The sequence below is a fragment of the Glycine soja genome, chromosome 17 (assembly GCF_004193775.1).
Source record: "Glycine soja cultivar W05 chromosome 17, ASM419377v2, whole genome shotgun sequence".
Classification (NCBI taxonomy): domain Eukaryota; kingdom Viridiplantae; phylum Streptophyta; class Magnoliopsida; order Fabales; family Fabaceae; genus Glycine; species Glycine soja.
The window spans coordinates 26,515,851-26,528,815 of NC_041018.1; the positions used below are offsets into that span (position 1 = coordinate 26,515,851).

Here is a 12,965-nt window from a genome sequence, read left to right on the forward strand (position 1 = left end):
AGGTAGGTTTCACAAAACAAAAGAGAAAGGAAATCTATAGGCTCTAACTACATTGAATCAGCGGTATAGAATTCTGACTGGCTTATCACGCGCCAGTTCCCCACTTGGGAATCGGGGTGGCATGGTTGCACAAAACTTGGTGGGTCTTGAGGGAACTCCTCTTCTATTGTTGCCACCTCCTCCTCGGACACCATTCCAGCGCTGGTGAAACACTGTCTAATACGGCCGGGCCATACCCTATCCGCCCAAAATCTTGACGGCACGTTCCTCCTCCCCGGCATCCCGGGTTCATACCCTAATCCATACTTGTATGGATTTCCCTTGATATCGACCATGTCGGCATTCCCGAGGCAGTCCTTGCCTAGACCCATTATGGTCTTTGGCATTACATTTAAACTCAACCCATTGTCGATAAGTACCTTTGCAACAACGTGGTCCATACATCTCACCGACACATGTAGAGCTTTGTTGTGTCCTCTTCCCTCAACGGAAATCTCTTCTTCTGCAAACACGATATAATTGTTGGTGGTTATATGATTAACGATGCCTTCGAAACCCTCCACTGAGATATCCTGTGCTACGTGGGCATCGTTAAGGCGCAGGAGAACGAATGGCACAAGAGCCTGTTTGCTTTTTGCCCCTATTTGGGAACCTATAAGACAATATCTATGGGTCTCTAATAACTACTTCCCAACAATTTATAACTCACACGGATGTTTTCTAGAGGTATCATCACTCAAGATAATAATGTTGTGGCGGTATGAAATACCAGCGACAACACATTATAAAGAGAGAAAGCTCTAGACGAGGTTTCACTATTATCAAGCAAGTCGGAGACCTAGCATGTTGATAGATTCACCTCCACTCCTTAAATTCCCATGAACCCGGGTGTAGGGCCCCTTTTTTACTCAAACCCGTGGGTGCTTAGAACGCAGTGTAAAGAATGCGAAATAGACAACAATTATTTACATTTTACACAGTTCAACAAATGCACACACGAAGTTTCACAAATCCACAATTCCTTAAAATAGGCCTAACTCACAAAAATAGTCCCTAGTGGAGTCGCCAACTGTCGCAACGTGCCCTTTTGCGGGCGAGCGAAGGCGAGGCTCACGGGTGCGCTTTCCAAAGGAGGAAAGATGCGCAGAGTCGCCACCAACGTTTATTTGTGGAAAACGTCAGAAAAACCGAAGGAAACCGGTCAAAATGAAAATTCTAAGTTCGGGAGTTGTATTTACGCTTGAGGAAGGTATTAGCACCTCTCACGTTTGTCTCAAAGGACAACAGCCTATTTTTAGAATTGTGGAAATTGTGTTACCTTAACTTTTATTTCTTTTTATTTTTTTGTGGTCGACAAAAGCGGTGCTTTTGCTCCTACGTACCCTCTTTTGGAGAGGAAATCAGACCTACGTAGTTCTTTCTTATGCGTGAATCAAGTGATTCTTTTTACTTGAAAGGTGATCATTTTAAGGCGTTGGACCTTAAAAATGATCCATTTTACTTGGTAAGAAACTGAAATGATAAACTTTCAAGATCCTATTTTTTTGTGGACGAGCTTGACTAGGCGAGTTGATTTTAGCCTTAGTTTCACTTTAGTTATTAGTCAATTCAATTAAGAATGAGAAATCCCAAAGAGAAAACGTCCGATTGATTTTTCGCTTTATTTTACTAAAAGGTATTTTTTGATTATTATATTATTATTTTACCTCTTTTTTGATTTCCAACTTGGTTACGGCACGACCGAACGGTCGAAATTCATTTTAACCAAAATTAACGGATGATACAATTCAAATGATCGGTGGAAATTTATTTTATTTTTAGATTAGGCGAGAAATGACTTAAATTAATGGCTTAAGCACGTCAAAAGGGGGTATAAAAAGTGAATGAAAATGAGAATAAAAATACATGAAACAAAATGTGGACCACCATGGGTACATAGAATGAATTGAAAAGCTCGGTTTGAGGTACTTACCCGTTGAAGACTGAAGAAAACGAAGAACGAACGATGAATGTTGAAGAACGGTCGAGAATCTTCGCGTAATTACTCACGGAAACGTTACGGAAGCGCCTCGGCTTGAATTTTCTTCACGGAAATAATTTTCCTCAGCAATTTCGAGAGAATAAGAAGTGCCAAGAAGGCTGAACCCTTTTCTTCTTCACTCCTCCCCCTATTAATAGCAAAATAGGGGAGGAGCTTGCCACCCAGCTCGCCCAGGCGAGCAAGGTTGCTTCCTCCAGAAGCAACAGCCTTCTGGAGGAAGGATCTGGAAGGCCCATGTGGGCCAGATTTCTATTTGCACCCCCCTTTTTACTAAATGCACCCCCTTCTATTTTTTGGTAATTCTTTTTTCGTAACGTTACGAAACTTTACGAATTTTGTAACGATACTTATTTTCCTTCCGCAAGGTTACGAATCCTTACGGAATATATACTTACTCTTTTTTAGCTTTCGAAGAAGTTACGGAAACTCACGGATTACGCAAAAATACCTTTTTTCGATTTCCGCCACATCACGGAATTTCACGGATTGCGCTAGCCTGCTTCCCTTTGATTTCTGACACGTCTCGGGACTTCATTTATTGTGCAACAAAGGATGCCAAGTATCTCAAAGCGGCTAACCAGAGGTTGCATGTTATCAAGTAATAATCCCCGAACAAAATTAGGGTATGACAACGATCTTTTGATTTTTGAAAAGAGGAGAGAGTCGTTAAGGCATTGGACCTTGAAATGACCTCTAGTGATATTTGATAAAAAGAAGAGTTTATGAATTGGTTTTATCTTGCTTTTTTTTATTAACCTTCAATCCTTTTTTTTAAAGAGAACTTGCAGTACTAATGATCGGTTAAAAACTTACTTTACAAAAGAAAAGCGGTTACTAATGATAAGAGAAGTAAATGAAGATGCACAAAACAAGAAAGCGAACCCCTAAGGGTGCATAGATCATATTCAAATTCTTAAAAGTAAACACTAACCGAATAATGAACAAAGAACACCAAACGAAGAACAATGTAGAAATCGATTGTAGTTGCGATTCGGCAGTGGTTTAGCTTATTTTTCTCTTATTCCTTCTTCTTTTCTCTTCTTTCTCTCTAATCCTTCACCTTTGGACCTGAGAACCCCCCTCTCAGCCCCTCTTCACACCTATTTACGCCTATTTATAGCAAAACAAGGCATTTGGGACAAAGGCAGTCTGCCCAAACGAGTTGGAAGCTCGCCTAGGTGAGTTGTTACTTCATCCTAAATTAATCTTGCTCGCCCAGGCGAGCTTACTTCACCATGAAGTTATTTGGTGTCCCAGGCGAGCCAGAGGCTGGTCTGGGCGAGCCAGAGGCTAGCCTGGGCGACCCAAGGTTCAGAAAAAGCCTTAAAATGACCCTTTTGCCCTCTCCTTTGGGTATTTTCACATTCTTGATCAAAACATTGAATGATCATCTGTTTCGCACTGTAACTGGTGTTCAACATCGTAAGTCAACTAGCAAGGATCAAAAGATCAACAAATGATAGTCCCCGGACGAAATTAGGGTATGACAATATCCATTTTGAAAATGCCACCTAATACCTTGGAGGAGTTTTTGAAAAAGACAAAAAAAGATAAGTCAAAATACTATCGTTATTGTCGCAACCTGTGGAAGCAATGCCTTCCAAGATTATTTTGATGATGCCAAAGAATCAAGAGTCAAACAAGTTTCAAGAATCAAGATCAAGATTCAAGAATAATCAAGATCATTATTCAAGATTCAAGATTCAAGTAAAGAATCAAGACTTAAGATTCAAGAATCAAGAGAAGACTCAATCAAGATAAGTATTAAAAGAGTTTTTCAAAACATTGAATAGCACAAGAATATTTTTAAAAAAGAAAAATCTTTTACCAAAGAGTTTTACTCTTCGGTAATCGATTACCAAGAGGCAGTAATCGATTACCAGTAGCCAGCATTCTTTTCAAAACTGATTTACAAAGCTGTAATCGATTTCCATAATCATGTAATCGATTACCAATATTTTAAAACGTTAGATTTCAAATTTCAAGTGTCACAACTTGTGATAAAACTTTTTCAAATCATTTCAAACTTGTGTAATCGATTACACAATACTTGTAATTGATTACCAGTGTTTCTAAACATTTTGATTTTCGAATTTAAACATGAAAAGTCACATCTGTTGATGTGTAATCGATTACACCATGATGGTAATCGATTACCAGTGACTGATTTCAAAAAATAAATTACCAAAAGTCACAATTCTTGAAGTGACTTGTTTCTAAAGAATTTTTCAAAAGTCACAACTTTTAAAGTGACTAGTTTTCAAAAGAGTCGTAACTTTTAAAAAGTGACTAGTTTTAAAGAAATTGTCGAGAGTCACAAACTTTAACTTGAGTCATCAAATGATTATAAATATGTGACCATGGCACGGATTTAAAAAGACTGATTCCTTTCATGCATAACAGATTTCTTTCATTCATTTCTCTTCATCTTTCTAAAATTTTTTGTTCAATACTTTCTCTTTCAAGAAAAGTTCATTGACCAAAAACTTGTGCTATTCTTTTTCTTCATTCCTTCTCTCTTGTCAAAAGATTCAATGGACTAACCGCCTGAGAATTCTTTTGTTTCTTCCCTTCTCCCTCTTGACAAAAGATTTCAAAGGACTAACCGCCTGAGATATCTTTTGTTTCCTCTTACAAAGATTCAAGGGACTAACCGCCTAAGAATTCTTTGTCTTATCACATTGGAGCGTACATCCTTTGTGGTACAAGTAGAGCGTACATCTACTTGGGTTGTAATACTGAACAAGAGAGGGTACATCTCTTGTGGATCAGTTCAAGTGGAGCGTACATCCACTTGGTTGTTCAAAGAGGACAAAGGAGGGTACATCTCTTGTGGATCTTTGCTTGTAAAGGATTTTACAAGGTTATTGGAAATCTCAAGAACTGGTGGTTGCTTGGGAACTGGATGTAGGCACGAGTTGTGGCCGAACCAGTATAAATCTTGTGTTTGTCTTCTTCTTCCCTACACTCTTTATTTTCCACTGTGTGCTTTTTATTTCCGCATTACTTTTGTCTAAGTTATTGTTTCTGTTCTTTACTTTCACATAACTTAGTAGTAAAGCCTAATTGAATCTAGTAATATTAAGAAGGATAAATTTTTAATTAGTCAAGACACGTTCATAATTAATTCAACTCCCCTTTCTTAATTATTCCGAGGCCACTTGATCCAACAAAACCTACCCTTCGGCGGGAAGGCGAGGTGAGATAAAAAGGGTGTCTTCCAAAAAAAGAGAACACGCAGGAGTTGCCACCAATGTTTATTTGAGGAAAACATTAGAAAAACCAAAAAGAGGTCTGCGAATTTGAAAAATAAGGGTTCGAGATTTGTTACGTGCTATCATACCCTAATTTTGTCCGGGGATAATTGTTTGTCAACATGCGAACCTTTGCTGACAAATTTGAGATGCTTAACACTCATTGTCGCGTAATCCGTAAAGTTTCATGATGTTTCGGAAGGAAATCAACCAAAAACACAAAATGGGGGGTGAACTAATCAATTTAGGGGGGTGTACCTAGTCCTGGGCCCATATGGGCCTATCTGGAACATTCTGGAGGGAGTTTACTTCAGGTGGAAGCTACCTAGCTCGCCTGGGCGAGCAGGGCGGCAACCACCTCCCTCATTTTTGCTATAAAAATAGCGTTTGGGGCTGAGAGGAAGGGGTTCAACACCCTGGTATTCAATTTTCACTTAAAATTAATGAGGAGAAGAAGAAAGAAGGAAAAAATCCAAGCCGAGGCGCTTCCGTGATCAAATCCATGGACGTTCTTCGCCGTTCTTCGTTCGTTCTTCATCGTTCGTCGATCTTCAACCGGTCAGTTTTTGATTTTGAAGCTTTGAATTCATTTTGTGCACTCTTAGGGGTCGATTCTTGCTTTGAATGTTTTCATCTTCATTCTTCTACTTTCGGTATTCTTTTTCTTCGTTTTAAGCAAGTTTCGAATGATCGTTTAAGTCGTAACCTCACTTAATTAATGTTTAAATGAATTTCAACCGATTGTTTGTGTTGTAATCTCATTTAATCGACTTTAAAATAAAATTCAACCGATCGTTCATGTCGTGACCTCGGTTAAATAAAAATAATAATAAAATAAGTGTCAATCGGACATTTTACTTTGAAAGTCCTCTTTAATGAGTTGAGAAATAACCAAGTGAAACTAAGGCTAAAATCAACTCACAAATCAAGCATTTGTCCGCAAAAAGGTCATTTGAAACTGTTTCAAGGTCCAACGCCTTAACGATCCCTTTTTACCTTTTATCAGTGAAAACGAACTGTTTAAAAGTCTAAAATCAACACCCTGCATAACTTTCTTGCTTTCTAAAGAACTACGTAGGTCTGAGTTCCTCATCGCAATTGAGGATACGTAGGAGCAAAAGCCTCGCTTTTGTTGACCCCAAAAGATAAAAAAAACATAAAAAAGGGAAAATAAAATAAAATAAAAGTCTTGATTTTGCACATTTGATTTAAGACTACCGTCCCTTGTGACGGACACATGGGGTGCTAATACCTTCCCCTTGCGTAAAAACAACTCCTGAACCTTTTACTCTTAAAGTTCGTAGACCCGTTTTTTGATTTTTCTAATGTTTTCCTCAAATAAACGTCGATGACGACTCCGCGCGTTTTCCTCCCTTGGAAGACGCACCCATGAGTCTCGTGTCACCCTCCTACTGAAGGGTAGGTTGCGACAGTTGGTGACTCCACTGGGGACTATTTTTAGAGAGTTAGGCCTTCTAAATCTTGTGCAATATCATGACTTTCCCTTTTGTCGATTTCCATTTATTCCTCTTATGTTCTTGTATATAACTCTTGGATGCTTTTAGTGTGTTTTTAATGTATGCATGAGGTAGATATTTATTCATTTGATGCACACAAACATTAACACTTTTTGTACACACAATGAGTTGAAAAAGGGCCCTATACCCGGGTCCGTGAGAACATTGGAAGTGGAGGTGAATCTGTGATCATGCTAAGTCTTCGACTTGCTTGCTGACAGTGAAACCTCATCTAGAGTTTTTTTCTCTTTGATGATATGTTGACGCTGGTAGTCCCTACCACCACAACATTGTTGTAGAAGGGAATGATATCTCTAGAAACCATTAAGAGAGATATAATCACCTTGGGAGTTATCACTAAAAGCCTTTTAGTTCCTCCCGTTTGGGTTCCTAAAATAGGGGCACAAAGCGAACACGCTGCGTGTTTTAACACTGCCATGCATATCCTTTAAATGTCATGTACGTCTCTGCTGTATGATTATTTGATGATATTACCATGCTTGTACGACCCCTATTGCGCTATAAACCATGCACTTTTTTGCACGTTCGCGTCTGCATCGTGTTGTCACACGCGCGTTGTATGTTGGTCTCGTCATTTTGTCACGGGAAGCCGGATGGTTTGTGTCACCTTCTTAAGTGCATACAAGGGGCACTGTGCTGCCAACTATTGCAAGTAAGAAGAGACGATTTTCTGGGCTCTCGTGTCCGTAAAATACATTCGTATCATGCACCGCATAGGCATCTCTTCATGCATTCATCCATTTCTCCCATGATAGATGTCGGAGTATTGATTCAAACAGGACTTTTCATTCTAGTAAACATGGGATCAAATCAAGCACCTCTGCTCAAGAAAAGGTTCTATCAAGTCAAAATCAAGAGCTTAGAGGTCACCAGTTTATGAGAGTTGGGGCAATTGATGGGTCAACTTCAACGGCAAGCCTTCCGCAAAGTCTATGGTAAGATTTGGGACCTAGCTACGGTAGAAGTCTCCGTGGAAGCGATTGCATCCCTTACCCAGTATTATGACCAGCCCCTGAGGTGCTTCACATTTGAGGATTTCCAACTAGTGTCGACTATGGAAGAGTTTGAAGAAATCCTGGTGATGTGCTATTATTTTCTCCTATTTCTTAACCTTTTTTTTTGCACCATTTTAAGTACTGATTATTCTTAATTGTCAAATTAATTAGACAGTTTTATTATTTGGGCCCATTCAGCTAATTTGATGTTTTTAATCTAATTTCAGGAATTAATGAAGCATTGGGCTTGAATCCAGAGTTGGGCTTGGGCTTGAATCCAGAATTGGGCTTGGACTTGAAGAGGGCAGACTATTTTATTCTACAAAATTAGATCTTATCTTATCTAGATATTATTTAGATTTGATCTCATCTAGATATTATTTCATCTAGATCTTATCTTATCTTATCTAGATTTGATTTGATTTTATTTATGGGCTTGGATTTAAAACAGATTTGTAAGCTTTCGGGCTGAAAAACTATATAACAGCACCAAGGTTCTAGTTTAGGCCCACTCTCTCTTCTCTTCTCTTCTCTCTCTCTTATTTTCGTTTTTAGTTTTAGGCTTTTCTTAGACACTTTTTCGTTTTGCAATTCCAGTTTTGACTTTTCGTTTTAGCAATAAAATTCCATTCTTCAATCTATAATTTCGTTCTCTATTGATTAATGGAAGACTAAGTCTCCAACGTTGCTTTCTCTTGAGGATCAAGCACAGTTCTCTTTGAGGTTCTATTATTACTGTTAAATTCTGTTCAGTTTTTCCTATTTACTAATTACTCTGAATTTGTTGCTATTAATTCATGCATGCTTAGTGCTTGATTAATTGTCTCTGCGCTTAATTACGTTCATGCTTAATGATCGTTTATGATTAATTGGTGTATGTGTTGCTTAATCACATAATGAATGCCCTATGTTAAATTTCGCTTAGTAATTTAATTTAGGGTTGGATTAAGTGGTTGAACTGATAAAGGATAAACTCTCGTAACCTAGGATAAGAGACTTGCTTGTGAATCAAGGGGAAGCAACATGTTTTAATTCTGATATTTTATAATTCACATTTATTCGTTGTTTAATTTACAAAAGCAAACAACCCCCCCCCCCCCCAATTCGTTACTATTTTCCTATTACCTGTTATGAACATTTGGTTTATCATTGCTCGTTGGGAAATGACCTAGGATCACTTCCTAGTTACTGCATTTTAATGTTTATTTGATTCGGGTACGGCCTCGATCAAATTTGGCGTCGTTGCCGGGGACAGTGTCCAAAGGTTCATAATAACTAGGGATTCGTGCTTTATGTTTAGTTGTTTTATGCTTTCGTGTGTTGTGTTAGTGTCTTGTTGCGTTAAGTGTTTTTAAGAGTCTTGTTATTTTGTTTAGTGTGTGTTTTATTTTAGTTTTTCTGTTCAGCACTTCCCCTGTTTCAGTTTTTGTGTTTTGCTGTGAACAATGCTTTGCGACGGATTTAGCGACCACTTTTGTTGAACTGGAAAACAGGGTAGTAGTGGAAATCCTTAGCGACGGATTTTAGAGACCACACTTGCTGAATTAATTGGGATTTTTTTTTGGTAGCTATAGTTGTTATTTTTGGCTGAATTTTTTTGTGGTCACTTCTTTTGATCCATATTTTGTGGGAAAAATAGCTGGAGCCCTTAGTTTGGTCAGATTTGAAAGTTCCAAAAAAGTAGCAAATTTGATTTTTGTCAAAACATCAAATGACCATAACTTTTGCTCCAGGTATCAGAATAACTATTATTATATATGTATTTGGGGTAGAAAAAAATTTCCCATGCTGTGTCGGATGGCTGGGGTATCCTTCTTCCAAAAATTGTGATTCTGTCAAAAGTTTTTATTTTCCAAGTATTATTCTCTTATTTTTCTTAACTTATCATTTTTAGCTAATATAGTTAGACTTTGAATTTTCATTTGAAATTTTTTGTGCTATCTTCTCACCATTTTATAAGGTTGATCACAAAATTTCAAGTCATCTGGATATCATTTAATGGTAGCTGTAGTTCAAACCTACACTGTTACTTGCATAAGAGGGCAACTAGTTTTGCATGCTGAATGTAGTGTATGACTAGAGGCAATCCATCTGACTTACAACCCTTTGATCCTGAGATAGATAGGACATTTCATAGATTAGTTAGACATCATTTAGTACCTTTTGAGCATCCTGAGCATTCTGTTATTTGTGATTTTGAGCATTATAGTTTTGAACATTGCACAACCTCCACCCCGTGAGAGGACTCTAAGGGAAATGGCTGCACCTGATTTCACCTACGAAAGCTTGTGCATCCAATACCCTAATGAGGATGTCCCATATGTTCTTAAAACTGGACTGATCCATTTGCTTCCAAAGTTTCATGGCCTTGCAAGTGAAGACCCGCACAAACATCTGAAAGAATTCCATATTGTCTGCTCCACCATGAAGCCACCAGATGTCCAGGAGGATCACATATTTCTGAAGGCCTTTCGTCATTCTTTAGAGGGAGTCGCAAAGGACTGGCTATATTACCTTGCTCCAAGGTCCATCACGAGCTGGGATGACCTCAAGAGACTATTCTTAGAAAAACAATTTCCCTGCTTCCAAGACCACGACCATCAGAAAAGATATTTCAGGCATTAGACAACTCAGTGGAGAGAGCTTATATGAATACTGGGAGAGATTTAAGAAAATATGTGCCAGTTGCCCTCACCACCAGATTTCTGAGCAGCTTCTCCTCCAATATTTTTATGAAGGACTCGCAACATGGAGAGAAGTATGATAGATGCTGGCAGTGGTGGAGCCCTTGGAGACATGACCCCTGTTGAAGTCAGAAATTTAATTGAGAAGATGGCTTCAAACTCCCAGCAATTTAGTGCCAGAAGTGATGCTATTGTCATTAGAGGAGTGCATGAAGTAGCCACGAATTCATCTTCATCAGCTGAGACTAAGAAGCTTGAAGGTAAACTAGATGCCTTGGTTAACCTGGTAACCCAACTTGCCATGAATCAAAAATCTGCACCTGTCGCCAGACTCTGTGGTTTATGCTCCTCTGCTGACCACCACACAGACCTTTGCCCTTTTGTGCAACAATCTAAAGCAATTGAACAGCCTGAAGCTTATGCTGCAAACATCTACAACAGACCTCCTCAACCTCAGCAGCAAAATCAGCCACAACAGAATAATTATGACCTCTCCAGCAACAGGTACAATCCCGGGTGGAGGAATCATCCCAACCTTAGATGGTTGAATCCTTCACAACAACAATAGCAACAACAACAACAACCTTATTTTCAAAATGCTGTTGGCCCAAGCAGACCATACGTTCCTCCACCAATCCAACAGCAACAACAGCAACAGCCCCAGAAACAACAAACAATTGAGGCCCCTCCGCAACCTTCCCTTGAAGAACTTGTGAGGAAAATGACTATGCAAAACATGCAGTTTCAACAAGAGACCAGAGCCTCCATTCTGAGCTTAACTAATCAGATGGGACAGTTGGCTACACAGTTAAATCAACAATAGTCCCATAATTCTGACAGATTACCTTCTCAATCTGTCCAGAATCCCAAAAATGTGAGTGCCGTTACATTAAGGTCAGGAAAGCAGTGTCAAGGACCTCAACCAGTAGCATCTTCCTCATCCGCAAATGAACCTGCCCAACCTCACTCTACTCCAGAAAAAGATTATGACAAAAATTTAAAGAGTAAGTTACCTAACAATTTCTATGCAGGTGAATCTCCCACTGGTAATTCTGATTTACAGAAGCAGCATATCCCTTTTCCATTCCCTCCAAAAGCAATTTCCAACAAAAAAAATGGAAGAGGCGGAGAAGGAGATATTGGAAACATTTAGAAAAGTAGAGGTAAACATACCTCTGTTGGATGCAATCAAACAAATTCCAAGATATGCTAAATTCCTGAAGGAGCTGCGCATTAATAAGCGGAAGCTTAAAGGAAGTGAAAGAATTAGTATGGGCAGAAATGTCTCCGCATTGATTGGTAAATCTGTTCACCAAATCCTTGAAAAATGTAAAGATCCAGGTACATTCAGCATACCTTATATTATAGGGAACAATAAGTTTGACAATGTCATGCTAGATTTAGGAGCTTCTGTTAGTGTTATGCCTTTGTCTATTTTTAATTCTCTATCTCTAGGTCCTTTGCTGTCAACTGATGTGGTAATTCATTTAGCTAATAGAAGTGTTGCCTATCCTACTGGTTTCATAGAGGATGTCTTAGTTAAAGTTGGTGAACTAATTTTCCCTGTTGATTTTTATATTTTAAATATGGAGGAGGGATTTTCTAAAGGATAAGTTCCCATCATTTTAGGCAGACCTTTTATGAAAACTGCTAGAACTAAGATAGATGTATATGCAGGCACACTATCTATGGAATTTGGTGATATAACTGTTCATTTTAATATTCTTGATGTTATGAAGCACCCATCTGAAGATCTTTCTATATTTCGTGTTGAAATAATTGACCATATTGTTGATGAATACATGACTGATCTTCATTCTAATCTGCATGCCTGTCACTCTTCATGCATTGAATCTGAATTTGCACTTGATTATATGTCTGAATTTGATGTTAAGAGTGAATTTGAATTTGATATTGATTACATGTCTGGTGATGTTTTACCTCTTGAGATTGATTCTATAGAGTCAGATAGAACTAACCATGTTTCAGGAAGTACACATACCTCTGACTTTCTTTATGAGGTATAGGCTGAGAAACCAATTCTTTCTGCCACTATCCAACCGCCCACACTAGAATTGAAGCCTCTGCCATCAAATTTAAAATATGCTTACTTGGATGATAGAAAAAGTTTTCCAGTAATTATATCTGCCTCCCTTGCTGATGAGCAAGAGGAGAAGCTGTTATCTGTTCTCAAGAAGCATAAGAAGGCTATAGGCTAGACCCTGGCGGACTTTCCTGGTATTAGCCCATCCACATGTATGCATCGAATAAATTTAGAAGATGGGGCTAAACCAGTAAGATAGCCACAGAGAAGACTCAACCCGGTGATTCTTGATGTAGTGAAGAAGGAGGTAACCAAGCTTTTGCAAGCTGGAATCATTTATCCTATCTCTGACAGCTAATGGGTGAGTCCCGTCCAGGTAGTTCCGAAGAAAACCGGCCTCACCGTGATA

At 38.7% G+C, this 12,965-nt stretch overlaps 1 non-coding gene across 1 annotated transcript; it reads right to left on the bottom strand.

Moving 5' to 3' along the window:
* Positions 1-10,424: 10,424 nt before the first annotated feature.
* Positions 10,425-10,531, bottom strand: LOC114394329. The gene has a single exon (XR_003662730.1). It is a non-coding gene; the product is annotated as a small nucleolar RNA R71 (small nucleolar RNA).
* Positions 10,532-12,965: the final 2,434 nt, after the last annotated feature.